This window comes from Eubalaena glacialis, chromosome 19 (genome assembly GCF_028564815.1).
Source record: "Eubalaena glacialis isolate mEubGla1 chromosome 19, mEubGla1.1.hap2.+ XY, whole genome shotgun sequence".
NCBI classification, from domain to species: domain Eukaryota; kingdom Metazoa; phylum Chordata; class Mammalia; order Artiodactyla; family Balaenidae; genus Eubalaena; species Eubalaena glacialis.
The window spans coordinates 36,557,289-36,580,290 of record NC_083734.1 but is presented as its reverse complement, the minus strand read 5'-3'; the positions used below and the strand labels follow the sequence as shown (position 1 = coordinate 36,580,290).

Below are 23,002 nucleotides of genomic sequence, written 5' to 3'. Positions count from 1 at the left end.
TTATAGAACAATTGGAAAGATAATCCTATAATTGAAGAGATTTCAGGGATATGATCTGTGTGTGTGTGTGTGCATGTATAAAATACATGCACACACACACATACACACACATACAAAAATAGCCATACATATTTGCAAATGTTTTCTGGTAACAATCATGCATTTAATAAGCTTGGTGCCCATCTGGCTCTGGCTTCATCCCAGGACATTTTCCCTAAAGTGTGTGTAAAGTGAATTTCCCTTATTAGGAGCAGAACTGCCCTACAGGGGTGGACAAGTTTCCAGGCTGCACCAACAGCTGCCATTGACAGCAAATAAATCTTCCTCATGGCCATGGACAAGCAGGGAATTGCTAGGTCCTGAGTCAGCTCAGTGACACTGAGAGGATACTGGCCAGCCTGCAAGATGCAGTGCTCCTGATGGAGAGAGAGCTGATGGCTTAGGCTCCTGATGCACCAGCCTGCCCAGGTCACCTGATTGTGCAGGACTTAACTTGCTCCTCATTGAATGAAGATCAGCAATCTGCATGTTGAGCCCTTGTGCATTCATTTCAGGCTGTGGTTTTAAAATAGCTTTTTTTTGTTTGTTTTTAACAGTATGGAAGTATAATTTTGTAACAAACTAAAAGAAATTAAAAAAACAAAATTTCCCCTTCCCCACCTCTTTCTAATCCCAGTCGAAGCAGTATGATTATTAAGAGTTTAGTACTTATTCCAGATTTTTTTTGTGCTTATTAATCACACACACATATACGTGTAGAGTTTAAAAAACACTAAATGGATAAATTCCTAGAAACATACAACCTACCAAGACTGAATCAAGAAGAAATAGACACCTGAACAGACGAGTACAAATAAAGTGATTGAAGTAGTAATCAAAAATCTCTCAACAAAGAAAATCCCTGGACCAGATGGCTTTGTGGATGAATTCCACCAAACATTCAAGGAAGAATTCATACCAATCCTTCTTAAACTCTTCCAAAAAATAGAAGAAGAGAGAACACTTCCGAACTCATTTTATGAGGCCAGCATCATCCTGATACTAAAGCCAGACAAAGACACTGCAAGAACAGAGAACAAAAAGCCAATTTCCCTAATGTACATAGATGCAAAAATCTTTAATAAAATAATAGCAAACCAAACTCAACAACGCATTAAAAGGATTATACACCATGACCAAGTAGGATTTATTCCTGGGATGCAAGGATTGTTCAACACATACAAATCAATCAGTGTGATATACCACATTAACGTAATAAAAGATAAAAACCACATGACCATCTCAATAGATTCAGAAAAAGTATTTGACAAAATTCACCATCCATTCATGACAAAAAAATCTCAAAAAAACAGAAGGAACTTACCTCAATACAATAAAGACCATATATGAAAAGCCCACAGCTAACATCATAATTAATGGAGAAACACTGAAAATTTCTCCTCTAAGATCCAGTACAAGGCAAGGATGCCCACTCTTGCCACTTCTATTCAACATAGTCTAGGCAAAGCAATTAGACAAGAAGAAATAAAAGACATCCAAATCAGAAAGGAAGAAATAAAATTGCCTCTTTTTGAAGATGAAATGATCATATATGTAGAACACAATAAAGACTCAACCACACAAAAAACTCTTGGCACTGATAAATGAATTCAGTAAAATTGTCAGATACAAATTCAGTATACAAAAATTGGTGGCATTTCTTTACACTAACAATAGACTATCCAAAAAGGAAATTAAAAAAACAATCTCATTTACAGTAGCAACAACAAAAATAAGATACTTAGGAATAAGCTCAACCAAAGAAGTGAACAACTTGCACATGAAAACTATAAAACACTGATGAAGGAAATTAAAGAAAATAAATGGAAAGACAGACCCATGTTTGTGGGCTGGAATAATTAATATTGTTAAAATGTTCATGCTACTATAAGTGATCTACAGATTCAATCTAATCCCTATCAAAATTCCAAAGGCATCATTTACATAAATAGGAAAAAACCCCTAAAATTCATATGGAACCACAAAAGACCCTGAGTCTGAGAAAATATTTGCAAACAATGTATCTGATAAGGGTTAATATCCCAAATATCCAAGTAACTCATAACAACTCAATAGCAAAAAAAAAACAAATAACCTGATTAAAAAATGGGCAAATAATTTGAATTGACATTTCTCAAAAGAAAACATACAAATGACCAATAGGTACATGAAATAGTGCATAACATCACCAATAATTGGGGAAATGCAAATCAAAACCACAATGAGATATAACCTCACACTTGTTAGAATGGCTATTACAAAAAAGACAAACAATAACAAGTGTTGGTGAAGATGTGGACAAAAGGGAATACTTGTGCACTGTTGGTGGGAATGTAAATTGGTGCAGCCACTATGGAAAACTGGATGGAGGTTCCTCAAAAAATGAAAAATAGAACTATCATAAGATCCAGCAACCCCATTCTGTGTATATATCCAAAAGAAATGAAATCTGGCTCTTAAAGAGATATCTGCACTCCCATGTTCACTGTAGCGTTATTCACAATAGCTAAGATATGGAAACAACCTGAGTGTCCACTGAGGGATGAATGGATAAGGAAAATGTGATACATACCCCTCCCCACACACTGGAATATTATTCAGTGATAAAAATAACTGAAATCCTGTCATTTGTGACAACATAGATGAACCAGATGAGCCAGAAGGACCTTATGCTAAGTGAAATATGCCAGACACAGAAAGTCAAATACTGTATGAACTCACTTACATGTAGAATCTAAAATAGTCAACTCATAGAAGGAGAGAATAGAATGGTGGTTGTCAGGGGTTGAGCAGAGAGGGAAATGAGATGCTCGTCAAAGGGTACAAAGTTTCACTTATGAAGGTGAATGAGTTCTGGAGCTCTAATGTACAGCATGGTCGTGATAGTTAACAATATTGTATCGCACACTTGAAATTTGCTAAAAGTATAGATCCTAAATGAAATCTTTTTTATTTTTTTTAACATCTTTATTGGAGTATAATTGCTTTACAATTGTGTGCTAGTTTCTGCCCTACAACAAAGTGAATCAGTTATACACACACATACATCCCCACATCTCCTCCCTCCCGTGTCTCCCTCCCACCCTCCCCATCCTACCCCTCTAGGTGGTCACAAAGCACTGAGCTCATCTCCCTGTGCTATGCAGCTGCTTCCCACTAGCTATCTATTTTACATATGGTAGTATATATAAGTCCATGCCACTCTCTCACTTCGTCCCAGCTTACCCTTCCCCCTCCCCATATCCTCAAGTCCATTCTCTACATCTGCGTCTTTATTCCTGTCCTGCCCCTAGGTTCTTCATAACCACTTTTTTTTTTTTTAGATTCCATATATATATATATATTCCACTGTATATATGTGTCACATCTTCTTTATGACCCAGCAATCCCACTACTGGGCATATACCCTGAGAAAACCATAATTCGAAAAGAGTCATGTACCACAATGTTCATTGCAGCTCTATTTACAATAGCCAGGACATGGAAGCAACCTAAGTGTCCATTGACAGATGAATGGATAAAGAAGATGTGGCACTAAATTAAATCTTATCACACACACCACACACACACACACGCACGTATCTATGAAGGGGTGATGGATATGTTATTTAGTTTGATGTATACATATATTAAAATATCAAGTTGTATACCTTAAATGTATACAATTTTCATATGTCAAAGATATCTCAATAAAAATAAAAAATGAAAAGTGAAAAAACAATGGAAATGGAATCATTTTATAAGTAACTGTGAACTTGATTTTTAAAATTTTTTAAAAGAAATTAAAAGTAGTCTGTGGCTATCTTTCTAAGTCAATGTGTATGGATCTACCTAAATCTTTCTAATAGCCATAGAATTCTCCATCACATAAATGCCCCATAACATATTTAACCATCCTCTCACTAGTTTTTAGGTTGTTTCCATTTTTTTTTTGTCTCTCGGAAACAATGTCACAGCAAGCCTAGCATTATCTTTCTATAATGGTATTAGCATTTTCCACAAGCTGATTTGAGAATCTAATAAGATGGTGCATGTAAAAGTGATTTATGACTCTGAAAGTATAAAGAGTATTCATTATTCCCAACATCCTATGTTGAATTTAAAAAGGAGGTGTAGTTTTAGAAGCTGAGAAAGTCAATGATCTAAAAAGGGTACTTTTCCTTGATCTTTGAATAAAACTTCTCTAACAGAGTGAATTGCAACCTTCACTGTGCATCCAGTTCACCTGGGTGCTTTTAAAATCCATCTATACCTGCCCCCCAAATTCTGATTTGATTCATTTAGGGTGGGAACAAGGCACTGGTGTTTGTTAAAAGCTCTTCAGTTAGAGGGCAGCTGGAGTGGAGAACGAGTGCAACAAAATCAATAAGCATCAATATCCCATCACTGCCCACTCAGATGGATGGTCCGTTGAATCTGATAATATCCTGAACATCTTGAATCAGTAGAGCTTCTCATGGAGGGAGCACATGTTATTGCTGCTCTTGAAATATCCTATTTGTTTATTGCTTCTTCACTTCTTGTGAGTTTTGCCAATGGTGGCAGATGGTTATACAGCAGCTACTCTGCCATCAAAAAGGCAACTGCAGGCAGGGGTTAGTGAATCTGCTCTGCCTGTGCAGGACTCAGGCCAGGCAGGCTTACAGGCCTGTGCTCATCAGTCTCCTCCCTCCCTACCTCCCACCCGCATAGTCAGGACTTTCTGTAGGTGGAGAACCAGGAGCTATAGGGGGATCTGCCACACCTCCTTTCAGTGTTGAGTAAGCTTCTTAATGAGAATCAAAACACATCCTGCCATCTGCTAAGATCTTGCCACCAGGTGACCTAGAAAACCACCTGGGGATGTGCCAGTTCTTCAAGGCATGCCTTGAAATTTCAGTATATTCTGAGAACTAGGCTTTGGAGAGCAGAGAAGTGGAAGGCAATCAAGTGGAGTGATTCTTCTCTCCAACTTATAAGACTGAAAAAGGTAGGAAGGTGTCTCTTGGATGCCCCATAGGGTAGGATTCCGTAGGGGCCAGGGTTGTGGCAAGTATAGGGGTGAGGCTGTGCTCTGCTCTAAGCTCAAGTTAGCACATTTGGAATTTTGATCTGAAGTCTTGCCTCCTCTATGTTCCAAGGTAAGTTGGCTAGGATTCTGAGATCAGGGTGAACCACATGAAATTGACTTTTTGATTTGCAAAAATGGTGATTTTATAGAGTTAACATAATCTTAAAATAAAGCTATTTTGAATACAGCATACCCCCACATGCCCACACATGAATTACACGTTAAAAAGATGACATAGTACTTTCCTACTCAATGTGAAGTGCAGGGACCAGCAACAGCCTCAGGATCTGGGAACTTGTTAGAAAAATGCAGAATCTTGAGCCCTACTCTAGACCTCCTGAATCACAATCTGCATTTTAACAAATTCCCAGTGATTTGAATGAATGTACGTTATTAGTAGTTGAGAAGTACTGGTTTAGCAGATACTGCTGGCTGGTTAGCAGGGCCCTATTTTGTCTGGCTATTCACCCTCCCTCTGGTTCACTTCAGCTGAATTTAAGGGTACATACGTTATGTATGTTGGAAGATAGGCTGAGTTCAGATCATAGGAGGCTTAGACTAGGAGCCAGGGAGGGGATTAGAACAGGAGATAATAGCAGGGAGAGACCAGAGGTAAGGAGGATATAGTTTCAGGTGGTGGTCTTTAAGGTGGAGAATGTTCCATAAGACTTTGTAGTTTATAGGATGTGCATGTGTGTGGTGAGTGGGCACCAAGTGATCCCCCAGGTCTCAGACCAGTCAGGACCACCAGAAGACCCCAGGAGGCAGCTTGGCAATGGCCAGGCTTCTTGTTCCCACCTGTCAGAACACAATTTTGGCATCAAAGGCAAGAGAGACATTCATGCATCAACAGCAGGGCTTAACTGTGAAAAAGCACTGCTTCCCTTTCACCTACCTCCCAAGGTCCTTGTCAGTAGCAATTATACTTCCTGAAGCTGTTGATTTTGTTTTTCCTCAGGCAGGCACAGTGGGGCCAATCAAATACACACTAACCACACACACGGTGAATAGGTGTGGGTGGGTCTGGGGGAAGGGGATCTGCTGCTTGTCCTGCTATTAATTTGGGATTGGGGAGCAGTTATGTGCAAATCATATCCTGTTAGGAAGAGAGTATAAGATTGGCAAGTGGGTTCTGAAAGTGATGCCTGTGGATTGCCTTTTGCCATTTATGGGTAATATTTTAAAATCCAAACCCTACAAAGTCAGAATTTTGAATAATTTGGATGAGCACTTCAGCTGTAGTTTGAACACCAACTTTGGAGCTTACTCAAGGTAATCAAAGTGTCTGACGTGACATAGGAGATTTATAAGTGAATGCTTGACCTTCTGAGCAAGTGTGTGAGGCAACTAGAACTGCAGGGACAATGTTGAAACTGCTTACAAGAACAAACTCTTTTGGGGCTAATGATGACATTCTAATTAAACACCACTTTTAGCTATTCATTAAAGAGACAACCCAAGGGCTTCTGCTAGCCTAGTTGGAATTACCATGTGAAAGAGCTAAGCCTGGATTATTGGAAATTATTTTATAATCTTGACTTTTTAATTAGTTTAGACTGGTGTCTGAACTTTAGAGAAGCTTTCTGGAAATGCAAGACTGAGAAATGGCTGTCTTAGAGGAAGAAATAAGATATTGTTGGACTTTTCATGATGCTCAGACATGGTACACGCTGTGATCCAGAGCATTTTCTAAATTCTCTGAGATCTGATGTGATTCTTCATTGTGTGGCACTAGCTTTAATCTTGTGTTCTCATCCCAGAACATGCTGTCTCACCTCAGTCCTTTACAAGGACCTGGAATTTGTTCATTCAAACTATTTTTGAGGGTCAACCATGTGCTGAGGCCAGTGGGAGCGAGACTGATAAAATCCTTGTCCTCCTAGAGATAATTTCAGATGGTGGTAAGAGCTTTGAAGGAAACAAAACAAGGTTTTGGCTTGCAAAATGAATGACAGTAGTGGAAATATTGGGGGGTGACATGCAGGAGTGGGGACAATGTCAGGTAGTATAGCTAGTGAAGGTCTCTCTACAGAGGTGACATTGGAGCTGAGTTCTGCTGATGAAGAGGAACCAGGCATGGAAAGACTGGAGGGAGGTGCATTGTTGGCAGAGAGTGCAGCCAATGCAAAGAGTCTGAGGTAGGGATAAATAGCTGACTATGGTTGGGAAGGGTGAAGGTGGCTCAAGATGGGACTAGCTCATACAGGGCTTTGTAAACCATGGTGAGGAGCTTTGATTTTATTCCAAGTGCAGCAAGTAGCCATTGGTTTTAAGGAAGAAGTCAATTGATCTCTTGTGCATTGTTTTGTTGGTTTGTTTGTTTTTCTGATGTGCACTTTTGGAAGATTCCTCTGGCCACTGTTGGAGGGCATAGTTGACAGAAGAGGCTTTGTCTACCCTTCTTTACCTTACAGCTCAGCTTTGGCCTCATCTTCTCCAGGACACCTTCCATGAACCACTGACACTGAGCATCAACTGCAGCTCCTCTCTGCTACCATGTGCTTTCATTCAGTGGGCAAGTTCAAAATATCTTACAACCAGGATGGCATTGGTAGTAGGTAATCAGAACAGATGTAAGCCACTGACAACTGGCATAGTCACATGGGTGCCGAATATCCTGTTGATGTTAGTCATCATCATCATTTATTGATGATCATCACCAACATTTGTTGAGCACTGCTTTGTTCCAGAGACAATGCCAGCAATAACATCATCTCACTTAAATCTCACAAAATTCCATGAGTTAGTGACATTATCTCCATTTAAGTCATGGACCACTGGGCACTGGGCCACTGAGAGATTATTTGCTCAAGAAAGTGGTAGAGTTAGGATTATGCCTAGTTCCTATGACTATAGAGTTCACATTCATGCCCCATGTGATTTTGAAACTGTTTTCTTTATTTTTGTATCTATTTTTGAATAAACATCTCAAGGGCAGGGGTATCCCTGGTGCCTGTCATGGGACATGGTTTAGAGGATATGTTGGCAAGTGTTTGCTGAAAGACTCCCAATTCTGCATCTCATAGAGATGGGACCTTAAAAAAAACCCAGGCTAGCCCACTTTTAAAAATGAAGAAACTGAGATCAGAGAGGAGCTATGTCTTGTCCAAGATTATATAGTCATTTGTACATCCATTTGTTCAACAAGGATTTTTTGAACAACTAATAAGTGAGGGAGAGTGATATGAGAGGACGAATAGGGAAGCAGGACGAGACTGTGGAGAGCCTGGCAGGCCAAGCTAGGGTGTCTGGATTCCATTCTAAGGGTGATGGAAAATTATGTTTATGTCCTAGAATTCTCTTAGGACCAAAAGCAAAGCTTTTTCTCTGCCCCATAACTGAAGTGAGGAGCCAGGCAAACATTGGCCTTTGGTGACAAGTAACCCATCTTTCAAGCTAATCGACAAGTACTTATTTTTACTAAATGAAAAGACCTGCTGCAAGCAGGCTTCCAAGTTGACAGCAAGCTATCCTTGTCATTGGTTAGGCTGGGCGCAGCCTCTGGTGTAAAGGTCTCAGATCGAGTCTTCACTTCTCAGCAGTGAGCTGACTCACCATTGCACACAGGGCTGTGGCTCACTCATCCCTCAGACCATGGCAGAGCGACCAGCTGTGTTTTCGGACCATGATGTATACACCTTAGTTCATCTCAGTGTGATGCTGCATTAGCAGAAGTCCCTTACTGAACTCAGGAAAGAGCAGCCTTGTAACGGAGGATCACACACAGCATTTGGAGTGATAACACCACCACTCTGATTACCCATGCTCAAACACCTCAGTGGCTTGCCATTGTTTTTAAGACAAAGACCCAAATCTGAGCACAGGTCTTGTGTGGCCCCTGACTTTTCCATCCATGTCCCCTTGTTGGATGTGCTCTGGCCACAGAGACATTCTTTTTGTCTCCCTTACACACCATGCTTCCTCCTTCCCTAGAGCCTGTGCACGTACCATCACTCTGCTTAGAACACACTTCCCTCCCCTCTGTGCCTGACTCCTGTTTATGAACAACTTTAGTTCTCAACTCAAGGGTCATCTCTTGAGAGCGGTCCCTATAACCCACTCTCTTGGCATCCTGTGCCTTTCCCCTTTGAAACACATATGATAGTTTTATTTAAATATTTATTGTGTGATTGATTAATGTCCATCATTTTCACTGGAACTTAAGTTTCATCCAGGCAAGGACTGTATCTGACTGGTTCTTGTGATGTCCCCATTACCCAGCACAGTACCTGGCACATATGAGTAGTAGTAAGTTAGAAATAATTGTTAAATGAATAAAGAAAGCCATGCAGGCTGGCAATAATGCAACCAAATGTGATGTCCCAAGGGACAGGGAAAGCAAGGTGCTTGGCTGAGATGGTAAAGGAACAGCCCAGAATCCTAAAGGATATCTCTAATGGGAACCCAGAAACTAAATATCACATTGGCTTATGTGGATTTCAAAGCCTGGTTTTGCCACTGGGTACCCTTGGGCAAGGCAGGCCTCTCATCTAAAACCTGGGATAATGCAGATGGCCAACAAGCACATGAAAAGATGCTCAACATCACTAATCACCAGGGAAATGCAAATCAAAACCACAATGAGATATCACCTCACACCTGTCAGAATGGCTATCATCAAAAAGAACACAAATAACAAATGTTGGCAAGGATGTGAAGAAAAGGGAACCCTCCTACACTGTTGGTGGAAATGTAAATTGGTACAGCCACTGTGGAAAACAGTATGGAGGTTTCTCAAAAAACTAAAAATGGAGTTACCATATGATCCAGCAATTCCACTCCCTGGTATATATCCAAAAAAAAACAAAGACATTAATTCAAAAAGATACATGCACCCCAATGTTCATAGCAGCATTATTTACAATGGCCAAGATATGGAAACAACCTAAGTGTCAATCAACAAATGAATGGATAAAGAAGATATGGTATATATACACAATGGAACACTACTCAGCCATTAAAAATGAATGAAATTCTGCCATTTGCATCAACATGGATGGACTTGAAGAACATTATGCTAAGTGAAATTCATCAGACGTAGAAAGACAAATACTGTATGATATCACTTATATGTGGAGTCTAAAAAGTACAACAAACTAATGAATACAACAAAAAAGAAACAGAGTCACAAATGTAGAGAACAAACTAGTGGCTAGCTACCAGTGGAGAGAGGGAAGGTGGGAGGGGCAACATAAGGAGGGGAAGGGGTGTAAGTGGTACAAACTATTAGGTATAAAATAAGCTACAAGCAAGAGGGAAGAGATATGGGAACGTATGTATATGTATAACTGATTCACTTTGTTATAAAGCAGAAACTAACACACCATTGTAAAGCAATTATACTCCAATAAAGATGTTTAAAAAAAAAAAAAGCTACAAGGATATATTGTACAACACAGGGAATATAGTCAATATTTTATAATAACTATAAATGGAATATAACCTTTAAAAATTGTGACACTATATTGCACACCTGTAACATATATAATACTATACAGCAACTATACTTCAATAAAAAAAAATAAAAAATAAAAACAGGGATAATACTACTAACTACTTCATAGAACTGTGGTGATGATTTTATGACACAGAGTATATAAATCTAGTAAGCACTCAATAATTAGCTACTGTTGTTGTTGTTACACTATAATTATTATATAAGCTATAGATAATAGAGCCTTCAGCTCCTGAAGAAACAGGGTGTGTACAGCCCCCTCTTCTGGATTCTCACTTTGAGGTGTTACCTATTCATGACCTGGATCATTTTCCAACATATCTTGTCCCATTTAGACATATATGGAGCAGCTACTATGAGGTGAGAGTTTTTAAAGAGAAATGTATCCCCAGTGACTCATACTATAATTCAAGTAGTGGGAGACTTTCTCTGTAAAGAGTCAGTAAATATGGTCATATTAACTATATGTTGTCCATCACAACCATGCAATCCTGCTTTTATATGAAAGCAGCTATAGGCAAAATATAAAAGAATGGGCATGACTGGGTTCCAATAAACCTTTATTTACAAAAACAGATGGTAGGCTAACCCTGCTAGTTTAAATTTCAGAGATGAATAAAAAACTTTAGGAGCATACATTTTCCAGAAAGTATTCTTAGAGATAGGAAGAAAATACATATTTAAAGAATCTAAATATTAACCTCTCCCTTCCCTTTAAATGATAATGATTACCATTTCATATTTCTATAGCCCTTTAAACCTTTCAAGGCATATTCAACTCAAGTGAGTTTAATTCTAGTCAGTGAACAAGTCCCAAGCACCCATCCTATGTCAGACCCCAGAAGTCAGAGATAAATGCTATATATTCCATATCCTTGAGGAGCTCGCCCACATTACCCCACTTGTTCCTAAAATAGGCAAAGGATATAACGAAGTCACAGAGAGGATAAGCATCTCTTCTGAGGTCACACAAACAGTGATCCTGGTCGACTTTGCTTTTGAGTGTATAACATTTTCTTTCCACAAGAAAGGAAAAGTATTTAGTATTTGAAGGGAGATCACATTTTAGCAGCTGTTGCTGGAACAAAAATTATAAGCTATAATTTATTTATAAAAAGTCATTAGCAAGTTTTTCTTTCTGTATAAGAGTACACACAGTCTGCAGAGAAGAACACAGTTTGAGATTTACCAACTGCCACATTCTCACCCTCGGTTTGGCAATTACCGCTGGTCTGCCTGGTGACCGACGGTTTCCTGTGTTTTAAGACATGGAATGCAATTCTGGCTAAAAATAAAAAAAAGTTCTTATAGTTTCTTTGACTGAAGACCTCCAAATGTGGTCCAGCTATCACAGCAACCTATAAAACCAGAGTGAAATATGGGGTTTTTTCCCCCCAGAAGATAGCAAAACTTGGATTTTAAAGCATGATGTTTTTCACAGTTTGCACAAGTGCAGAGTGATATGTTTGAGAGCAGGATGATGCTGGAAAAGGCAATGCTTTGGGCCTCCTCAGATACCTCTTCTGTCTAATAACCTCAGGCTAGTGGCTTAGCTCCTCTGTGCCTTAGTTACTTCATCTGTAATATGGGGATGCATCTAAGGATTGTCTTGAGAATGAAACAAGATAATCTACTACACAGCCTTTCAGGAATTAGGCGGAGTATAATCAAACAAGCAAAATAAATGAGGTGACACATACAAAGGACCACACATACAAAAGGCAGTTATCAAGGGACCTCCCTGGTGGTGGTTGTTAAGAATCTGCCTGCCAATTCAGGGGACATGGGTTCGAGCCCTGGTCCGGGAAGACCCCATGTGCCATGGAGCAACTAAGCCTGTGCACCACAACTACTGAGCCTGCGCTCTAGAGCCCATGAGCCACAACTACTGAGCCCACGTACCACAACTACTGAAGCACAAATGCCTAGAGCCCCTGCTCCGCAATGAGAAGCCACCACAATGAGAAGCCTGCTCACTGCAATGAAGAGTAGCCCCCGCTCGCCACAACTAGAGAAAGCTCATGCGCAACAACGAAGACCCAATGCAGCCATAAATAAATAAATAAATAAATAAATTTATATATATATATATAAAAAGGCAGTTATCAAACGCTCCTTCTTTAACCTAGTGGCAAGACGGGAATAAAGACACAGACCTACTAGAGAATGGACTTGAGGATATGGGGAGGGGGAGGGGTGAGATGTGACAGGGTGAGAGAGTGTCATGGACATATATACACTACCAAATGTAAAACAGATAGCTAGTGGGAAGCAGCCGCATAGCACAGGGAGATCAGCTCGGTGCTTTGTGACCACCTAGAGGGGTGGGATAGGGAGGGTGGGAGGAGGGAGATGCAAGAGGGAAGAGATATGGGAACATATGTATATGTATAACTGATTCACTTTGTTATAAAGCAGAAACTAACACACCATTGTAAAGCAATTATACTCCAATAAAGATGTTTAAAACAAACAAACAAAAATGCTCCTTCTTTTTCTTTCCACGATGCAAAGATTGGACATACTTTCCTTCTTATTGGTTTCTGGACTTCAAATTTGTTGTCACAATACAAATTGCACACCAAGGATCTTCTAGAGAGTTTTCACACCCTTCTCACAACCTTCTCAAGAACCATTCAATTAGGATGTTTCCTGATGCTTTTTTTCCCCCGAAATATTCTGAAATAGCTGTTTCTAGAAACCGATCTTTCCTTCTACGATCCTTTTTCTGAAGCAGCCATATCCCTTCCACGTCTCGTAAAAGAAACTGCTGAAAGCCAGAGCAGGATGGACCTCCTGTAATGAGGTCCAGATCATCCCAGAAGAGACCTACAGGGAGTGGTTGTTACCTGCCAGGATCTAAAGGTGGGGTCTGCAGATACTTTTGGAACCTCAGCTGATTTTAATTAAGGCTCTGCCTCAACTGCTTCCTGCAACGCAGACTTCATTGCTCCCATCCTCTTTCTCTGCAGTTGCCTACTTCCCATCTACACTCTCATTACCTTAAACACATCCCAGCAAAGAGCATGAATGAAGATCATTTATTGGCTCTGGAGTCAAACATCCTAGGTTCAAGTTCTGGGTTAGTCTTTTTGAGCCTCAATTTCTTCACATGTAAAAATGTGATTACAATATAACCACTCAAAGACTTGCTGGGGTGATTAAATGAGTCAAACATGTAAATGAGCTGAAGTGCATAAATGAGATAAATTAGGCTTTACATGCAATGCCTGGCATATTCTAAGTACTTAATTACTTCAATGAACAAATGCATGTAGGAAAATCCATCATGCTTGATCATTATAATGCAACATATGTCTAATTAAATACATATATTTTCCTTTTTTTTTCTGAAAATTGATGTACTCAATACTCAATCTTCTCAGGACATCAATAAATAATTCCTACAGGTATCCTGATCGGAGTAACTGGGGTTGAGGTTGAGAGGATACTTGGATGACCTCTTCAGAAGAAAAGGAAAACAAGTCATCTGAGGAATACTGAGACTCCTCTGGGGGCAAAAACAGAGGTTAAATTAGGCAAATTACAGGGGCAGAACCTGTCACTCCAGGGTCTCAGACCAGAGACAAATTTTTCTTAGATTCCAACTCTTTAAGCAAGTAACTCTATCAAGACTTTTATGACATACTGTTCAGTCACATCTGCTTTCTACAGAGGCCATAAACACCTACCATGGAGGAAGAAAAGATTAAATTCTCACAAACCACTTGCCAAAGCCGCTATATTCAGTTGGTGTTAATTCAGAAGAGTCACTTTTGATGAGTATTCTCCTAACTGTTGTTATTAATGGAAATAGAAATACAACATCTATTAGATAAAGAGAGGAGGGTTTTCTTTCCTTTTGTAAATCAAGCTTCAGAGCAATTTGGATAAGAAGTTCATAAAACTAGGCTTGATTTTGAACACATTAATTGCATAAAGTGTGATACTTAATAACTAGAAGTACATACTTTCAAAGCCATTAAATATACGTAAACACCATCCAGGATGGATTGATTCTGGGGATGAGGAGTGGAAAGAGCCCTGAACCAGCCATCAAGGGGACTTTGTTTTAAAGGACAGTTAGCCACTCAGTAGCTGGGTGAGTCCCTGTTTCCTTTTAGACCTCGGATCTTTATCTGGAAAACATGGAGTTTTCAAGGATAGGGTTTTGTGATTTTTCTAAAAAAATGAATGCACATTGGTGGGAGGTATAGGCTGTTGCCTTCTGAGTTTCCATCAAAGTCAATTAAATGACATGACTCAGAAACCAAATATTTAAATGAAAGTTTCAGTAGACAGCAGGTTTAAACCTAGGGTTGCAAATGGAGTGACTACAGGGGCCAGGAAGGTTGCATAGATAAGAGAAGGGGGCTGGGTAGGACTGCAGCCAAGAACATGTGTGCAGGTCAGGAACAGTCCCTGGGCCTCCTAGCTGCCAGTTTGTGACCTCTGGTTTCTCCATTTGATAGTATTTAGGCCAAATCAAGTCAACCCAAAGAAAAGAAAATATCCCAAACCTGAGAATTGACTCTCAAGTCTTCGTTCATTTATTCTTTCAATAAACACTTATTTGTGTCTCGTATACACTTGGCACTATGCTGGGCATGAGATGATAAAAAAAAGGGGAGATCTTAGAGGCAGAAGGAAGCACATGTGCATAGGCCCTGTGGCATGTGTAAAAGGTACAGGCTGGAGCCCAGAAGTTAAGGGGGGGATGAAGGTAAGATGAACTAGAAGTAAAAAGTAGGGACCAGACCATACCTAGTCTTGGAGACCCTGGTAAGAATTTTACCTTTATCTTAAAACAATGGAAAGTCATTAAAATTCTAAGATGAAAGGGAGCATGTGTGTAGAGGGGTAGGAATGGTGATAAGGTCAGATTTAATTTTGGTGCAAATCACTCAACCAAAGACTATAGAGGGAAGTCTGTAACTATAGAGACTTCACTATAGCACATTTTCTCACTGCAGTGTCTGACTCTACCAGGAATCACACTGCCAACTGCCTGCCAGCTTTCCCCTATTCATGCCCTTCCAGAATCTACCCAGCTTCTCAGTGAGCCGTGCATTCCAAATCCTGGAATCAGATCATCTAAATTCAATAACATACCTCATAAGAAAACAACATATCAATCCAGTTTACAGGAAATAGAATACTCTCAAACAGGTTTTGAAAAATCAGGAAAAATATTCAGGAAGATTATGAAAGATGAGTAGTGAGTACAAAACAACTTTTGGCAAATACAGAAAATTATTAGTTTATCGCAAAAAATAAGATACAGGTAATCCAATTATTAGAAAGTAAATGCAAAAAATACCAAGAAAGCCTCAATACTTGTGTGGAAAAGTACAAAAGCAATAATTCAGGAACTAATTTGAGTGATCCAGGGAAGGCCACATTGGTTCTGGCCTATTATTGCAATTTAAAATGAAGCCAAATGCCAGAGGATAATGGGAACCATTTTTTGGGTACTTAAATGCCATATAGGAGAGAGGGAGCCACAAAGACAGACCACACTGTAGAAGAAGGAGGGGACTCTGATAAATGCTGTTGAATGGGCTTACTGCCAACTTAATATAGTCTTAGAATCCAGCCCTCCCTCTGCTATCCAGGCAGTGTTTTATAATCAGGGAGCAGTGGACAGTTGTGTCTGGACAAGTCTTTACTGTATGTGACTGCCCCATGCATTGCAGGGCCTTTAGAACCTTTGTTACCCCTCCCACTAATTGCTTCTTGTATCCCTCTCCCACAATCATGGTGAAAATCCTAAAATCCTAAAAGTCTCCCATACATTTTCAAACAAACTCTCCAGTACAAACAGCTAGAGTGTGGCGGGGATGGTGGTGGTGGTGGTGGTATGGATTGTTGGTACTGCACAGACAGAGGGTTATGACTGGCAAAATCAGTTTCCCTATCAAAGTGGAGGTAATGGTGAGGTTCTCATGTTACACATCTGTGCTGTACATCTTCATGAAGGTTGCAGTGTCTCGGGAGTCAAGTGGAAATGACCTTCGGTTGTAATGCCTTTCCTGCTGTATCCATGTGTGGTCTGATTGTCATTCAGATCTTTGCAGGATGCAGCTAGTTCCTTTCTCTCCCAGAGGATTTTGTTTTATAGAAAGGTCCTTTGATTTTGTTACTGAGGGGTGGGTCTGGGCCAGTTGTGGGTAAAAGGAGACAAAAAAAGGGAAAGCTGAATTACGCTCACTGTATGACAGGGGAGTCCAGATGGTTCCCTTGTCCCAGACTCCCAAAATATACTCTGGGAGGGAAACAGAGACAGCGTTTTGCTGACAGCATTTGGGAACAGGCATGAGGGCAGTCTATATTAAGACTTCAACATCCATTCGGAGCATATCTTAGTGTATGTGAGAGCACCAGGGCTTTACTTGGAAACCACTGGGCCTAATCGCTCTGGTGCAGATGGCATTTTTATTCTTTCCCACCTATCCAACATAAGCCAGGCCCAACCATATTGCCCTTATGATACTGGGTGTAGCTCAATATCATGGTTCCATCTGGGACCTTTGTCATTTGCCAGAGCAAAGGTTCTTTCCAATAAAATTTGGTTAGCCAGAGGGGAAGTTCTTAGTGTCTTGTACAGCCAGAGTCTGAGGTATTCCCAAGAGTGCATGGGGACAGTGAGGTTCACATCCACAGAGAGGTAGCACCCACTCTGCCTGGAGCTGTGCTGGGGGAGGGGGAACAATTCTAAGATGGAGACCTGGTCTTGGACTTGAGCAGCTCTCAGTCCAGGGAGGGAGAAAGCCAACTCATATATGGAGAGTTTAATAATTTACATCTTCACATCCATTTCCTCAATGGACGAAAACAACAGCCCTGATGTGAATTAGGCCAGGAAGTCTTGAAACCCACTTTGGGACAGGAGAAACTGAGGACCCAAAGTCACTCAGCTGGTAAATGGTAGAGTCTAGGCTTGAATCCAGGTCTCTTATTTTTCCAAACACAAGTCTATTTCCCATCTCTAGGCATTTGTTCAAGCTGCTACTTTTGCCTGGTGTACTTTTCTACTTTTATCCACCCATCCTATCTTGCCTGATCTTCAATTAAAAAAATATTAAAGGAACTACTATATACTGAGAGTTTTCCACAAGCCAGCAGGGTCCTGAATGCCCTAGCACCATGCTCTCTTTCAATTCTTGTAACAGATAGACCAGCAGGAATTGTCCCCACTTAACAGATGTGGAAACTGAGATCAGAGAGGTGGAATGACTTGCCTGAAGTCCCCCACCTAGTAAAAGGTGGAGCCATGAATCAAACTTGCTCTGTGGCCTTAGGCACAGCCTCTGCTTCCACAGGGTTAGCATGATTGCCCCGCCTGCTTAGAGCCTCCCTGATCATTCTGGTCTGCATTCTTTTTTTTCCCCCAAACCTCTGGGACACCAACTCACGCGTGAACCTGGGGAAGTCACCTTCCCTTTTTGAGCCCTGGCTGAGAGATTGAATGATCTCTGAACCCCATTCCTTTCTCTGGCTGTATCTGGACTGTTCATTCTACTCTGAAGTTTCCATATGTTTATCTTGTATCCACAATGAGTAATGACAACAACACTTGTGAGTATTATTTATTGAGCCTGTAGTTGATCCAGGACTATGTTATCTAGTTCACATTCATTATCTCATTTAATCCTCACAAAAACTTTACGCATGAGAAACTTATCATTGCCTCCAATTTATAGATAAGGAAATCGAGGCATAAGGATGTTAAGTAATGTGTCCAAGTCACGCAGTTATTAATGGATAGAACAAGATGCCAAAGACAACATGTTAACTGTCAAGCTATGTGGCCCCCAAATGGATGTAAATGCTTTGGGACTAGGGATGGTCACTCAGACTTGAGGGACTGGCTAAAGAAATGACTCTTATGGAATGAAGGCCTCTGGTACTGGAGTGTTACTTAGTGTCAGCTGTGGAGAAAAAGGCCCAGAGGTCCATTGTTCCAGTGTGCTCCTTCCTTATCCCCCAGCCTCAGCTCCAGCTGCCGGGATCCTGTCTCTAAGGTTGGAGGGAGCAGCTCAGTGTGATCAGCTGTGAGTCTCAGGCTCTGTCTCTCCTGGGTAGAAGCTACTCCAGACACACTGCCAGCCCTTCCTCTGCAAGTTCTGTCTGGGGGCCAGCCTCTTGGCTTTTCCCAACTGCTAATGCTGTCTCCTTCTTCCCACCTCCAAGCCTCCCTGCCCTTGGTTGGCCCTCAAGGTCTCCACAGCCCTATCCCAACTTCTCTAGCCTTCTCTCACCCTCTTCTCTATACCCCCCACCAGCCACATAAGGGGCTGCTGGCTGCTCCCTCCACCTGCCTCATAGTTTCACACAGCTTGGCCTTTGCCCATGCTATTTGTCTCCACCTGGAAAGGCCATTTTCTTAAGCCATCTTTCCTGCCAATTGAAAGCCCCTCCTGCCATCTTCTCCATGCTAGTTTTCTGGATTTCCCTGTCTGAATTTGTACTCTTTCTCTCTTTGAATTCTCACAGTACTAAAATGTAGCTTTTACTCTGCTTTAAATGATAACTTTTGTATGTTTGTAGCAATTCCCTCATAGCCTCTAAGTAATAGAAAGAATTGGAAATCTTATCCTGGCCCTGGCACTAACTCTGTGACTTAGGGCCAGCAAGTTAACCTCTCTGAACTTGAGTTTCTTCATCTTTAAGGTAAGGATGATACTACTTATTTCTCTAGTTGTTCAATTTATTAGCAAAGGATTATATAAACTAATGCATGTAAAACACCCAGCACATGCCAGACATATACCAGGTATTCAAGAATCTTAATTTACCCTTCCCCAAAATACACATATATCTACATACACACACACTACCTCCACCACCACCACCACCACCACAGCCACCATGAAGATGGTTCTAGTGTACAGGGATCATAGCATGGCCAAGCTGTAAGGTTCATCAGCAGTCCATTGTATTAGTCATTGTTTTATATATAAGTAACCAGCACTTGGGTTAAGGGGGTCAGTTGCCCTCAGTTGCCCTAAGTTAGTGCAGTAACATAACTAACATTTATTGGTTTCCTACTATATGCTGGACATTGTACTTGGTGGTTCACAAGCATTATCTTGTTCGATCCTCCCAACGAATCCCCTATGAGGTCAGGTAATAACATTTCATCATTCCCATTTTATAGAGTTGTGGGGGGAACTCAGGCTTAAAGAAGTTAAGTAGCTTGTCCAATATCTCACTTGGCTAATACACTGAAGAGCTAGAATTTGAACCCCAGAGCCTAATTCCAGAGCCCAGCTCTTAACCAGAAGCCAAAGTAAAACTGGACCCCAGATATCCTGCAGAGATCCTACATTCTTTCCAGAATCCTCTCCAGTGCCTCAGGAAGGGCTGCAGGAATTCAGATGAAGCTCATGTCCCAATTCCTCTGCCAGTGCTATTTGCCCAGCTCTATCCAGTAGACCTGAATTGAACAGAAATTAATTCCACCTGTTTGGATCCCTTGTCCTTCCGTCTCCTCCTTCAATAGCTAAAGTAAGTTCCCCCAAGAGTTGGTTGCTTGCTGTGGGGAGTTCCAATAATCTCTGCAGGAGAGGAAGTCTGGAAGGAGAACTCCAACAACTTAGGTTGTTCTGAGGCATGCCCTTAGGCCGGCCTAAGAGACAAGACTCTTAACTCTACCTTGGGCTGACACAAAGCACACACCTCTCTTGCTGGTCATTTTGTGTTGAACATGCTTGGGGTCTTAAGGCCTGTTGAATTGGATGGGTACCAGAAAGGGCCATTCTTTGCTTTCTGGGTCAGCCGATGTAGATTAGGGTAGAGCAGAGATGAGTAAACACAGCCTCCCAGTCCCAGCCCTGGAGCCTCTTATGCCCATTCTCATTTTTTTGGCATATGGAAAGCAGGACCCCTAAAGCCCCAGATGGCAAAGATGCAGGGCTAGCCTAAGGCAATCCCACACAGCTTCCCCAACTGGCTGTGGCAAATTGTTGCATCTAGACAAGGGAGACTTCTGAGCACTCACGGGGAATTTATGCTCCAGGTCTCAGCTTATACTAAACCACGCTCATGATCCCACCACCTGGACTTCTCTCAGATCTGCTCCTCTTGCATCCCCTCTAACAAGGCCATTGTCTACCCAGCACTGCACTGATAAACTTGAGTGCTTAGGGAGACTTGTTTTCCTTATTCCTGGGAGTCCGTTAGTCACTAAGTCCTATAGATTTCAGGAATATTTCTAATAGTTCTTTCAACTATCCCCATCCTCTTTATTCCCAGTGCCACTACTTCAGGTCCTTGCCTAATCTTACCCAGATTATTTCATAACTTCCTAACTAGCCTTGTTGCTTCCAACCTTATGTCCCTCCAATCCAGTCTCTGCACCTTGGGCATTGTGATGCTCTAAGTCTAAACATTTTACTCCCCTGCTTAGGGAACTCATCTAGGCTCTTTTGTATCATCTGAAAAGCCCTTCACAACCTCCAACTTTTCACTCTCCCTCCAAACCACATATGCCAGTCATACTAAGCCTATGCAGCTTCCCGGGCAGACCCAACTGTACATCTGTACCTTTGAAGATGCCTTTCCCTCCACCGGATATGTCCTTCACTCCTGTGTTCATCTGACAAACTCTTACTCATCCTTCAAAACCCTGCCTAGGCTTCATCTTCCAGGTGGGAATGCTCACATGTGCCTCTGTGCCAACTTTATTCTTACAACATACCTCTACTAAGGCATTTACCGCTCCAAGTTACAATTATTGTTTATAGGAGAAGAATGAGAGTTGCCGGAAAGCAGGACCGTGACATATAGAAACTTTTTCCCCAGGTTCTAGCACAGCTCCTGTTGCATCACAGGCACTAAATACACTTTGTTGATATTGATGATTTTCCTGAGTTGATCAAGCTGATTCCTCTCACAAAGCACAACCACCACAGGGAAGAAAAATTGTCCTCTTACTTAAGAAAAAAATTACTTGACATGTCTTAGAACTGTGAAACCTTTGAACAAGTATTTTATTCTTTTTTTGCAGTTACTTTTTCTTTTTTATTGTGTGACTATGGTCTGGGTTAGTTGCCTGAGTTTTATTCATTTCTAAACTCTGATCATTATCTTGGGGGGTGGGGTGAGATGAAACAACAAACAATACATTGTAGCTTTTTTTATTCCCAGAGACATATAGAGCAGCTTCTGAAGAAGTCTTAGTATTGGGAAAGATGCTATTATCTGCATTTTATTAATTAATCCATACATCTACCATTCATTCTTTCTTTTCTATGGCCTTCCTCACAGCAGTGGCACACACTTCTGCTGTTGGTAAATTGGCACAATGAATCTGGTGAGCCCACCTCTATTTCCAGCAGTTAACATTTTATCACACGGCTATGATCTCAGGATTGAAGTCAGTTAAAAAGATTAATACCATTTAATACCACCCTGAAGGAACATGCCAGAAATCTGTTTAAGGTCTTGTTATTCATGCCTTCATATCCTTGTGCATGTATTGTGATAAGCATAACCATTCTTTTTAGCCTACTGCTAATAACTACTTAAAATGATTAAGTTAACTAGTTATTTCCTGTAAGAAAATTTCTCTGTTGTCATTAACATGAAATTAACATGGCTCCCGTTTCATCTTCAGCTTAGCACACAGCCTTTTGCCTCCCAGTTGCTTTAAATAAACAGAGAACCATCTCAAGGAGGTTGCTCCTTCATAAAAGATGAGCTCTGAAGAGGTAAGGAGGTAAGAAATTGTAGCTTTGCAGAGGACACTGCAATGGAGGCAGCTGCTGGGAGGGAATACCTGGCTTCTGCCTGGTAAGCACATCCCCCTGAGCTGCCATGGGGTTTGCAGAAGTATAACTGACATATTTAGCATAATTTTATTATTCTTGTGTGGCCTGGGCAATGTGAATGGGATCTATGACTCTTTAAATCTCCCAGTTCTCTGCACCAGTGGTTCTAAAATTTTCTCTCACCTGAACACACGCATGACATTCATGTGATACACACTCCCATGGGAATATGCTGCTTTTGAGAAAGACCCACAGATATCTTGTAGAGACATAAAACACTATCAGTAATGACTGGTTATTGGGGGTTTCAGCACAATTAAGATTGGTCAGTGCTACTTGAAGTGGAGTCTATGAACATGTGTATACAAGTTTTTGTTTAAGTGCCTGTTTTCAATTCTTTTGGATATATACCTAGGAGTAGAATTGCTGAGTCATATGGTAATTTTATGTTTAACCTTTTGAGGAACTGCCAAACTGTTTTCTTACATTTCAGAATTGAGCATTACCTGTCCCAGGCACTGAGTTAAAGAGTTCGCAAGATAGAGCACTTGGACAGTGAACATGTAGAGACCAGAGGGGACCAGAGGTAGTGCAGGCAGATCTCTAGGGTCTTTTCACATGGTGCTTCTCACTTACTCACTCTGAACTGTCTTGTGAGTGGTGCATCCAGCATGGGCATCACCT

General features: G+C 41.0%; 1 protein-coding gene across 1 annotated transcript in view; it reads right to left on the bottom strand.

Annotated features, from left to right (window-relative positions):
- Positions 1 to 23,002, bottom strand: part of CA10 (carbonic anhydrase 10) — a 638,185-nt gene that overhangs the window by 23,670 nt on the left and 591,513 nt on the right. The gene's annotated exons all lie outside the window — the stretch shown is intronic.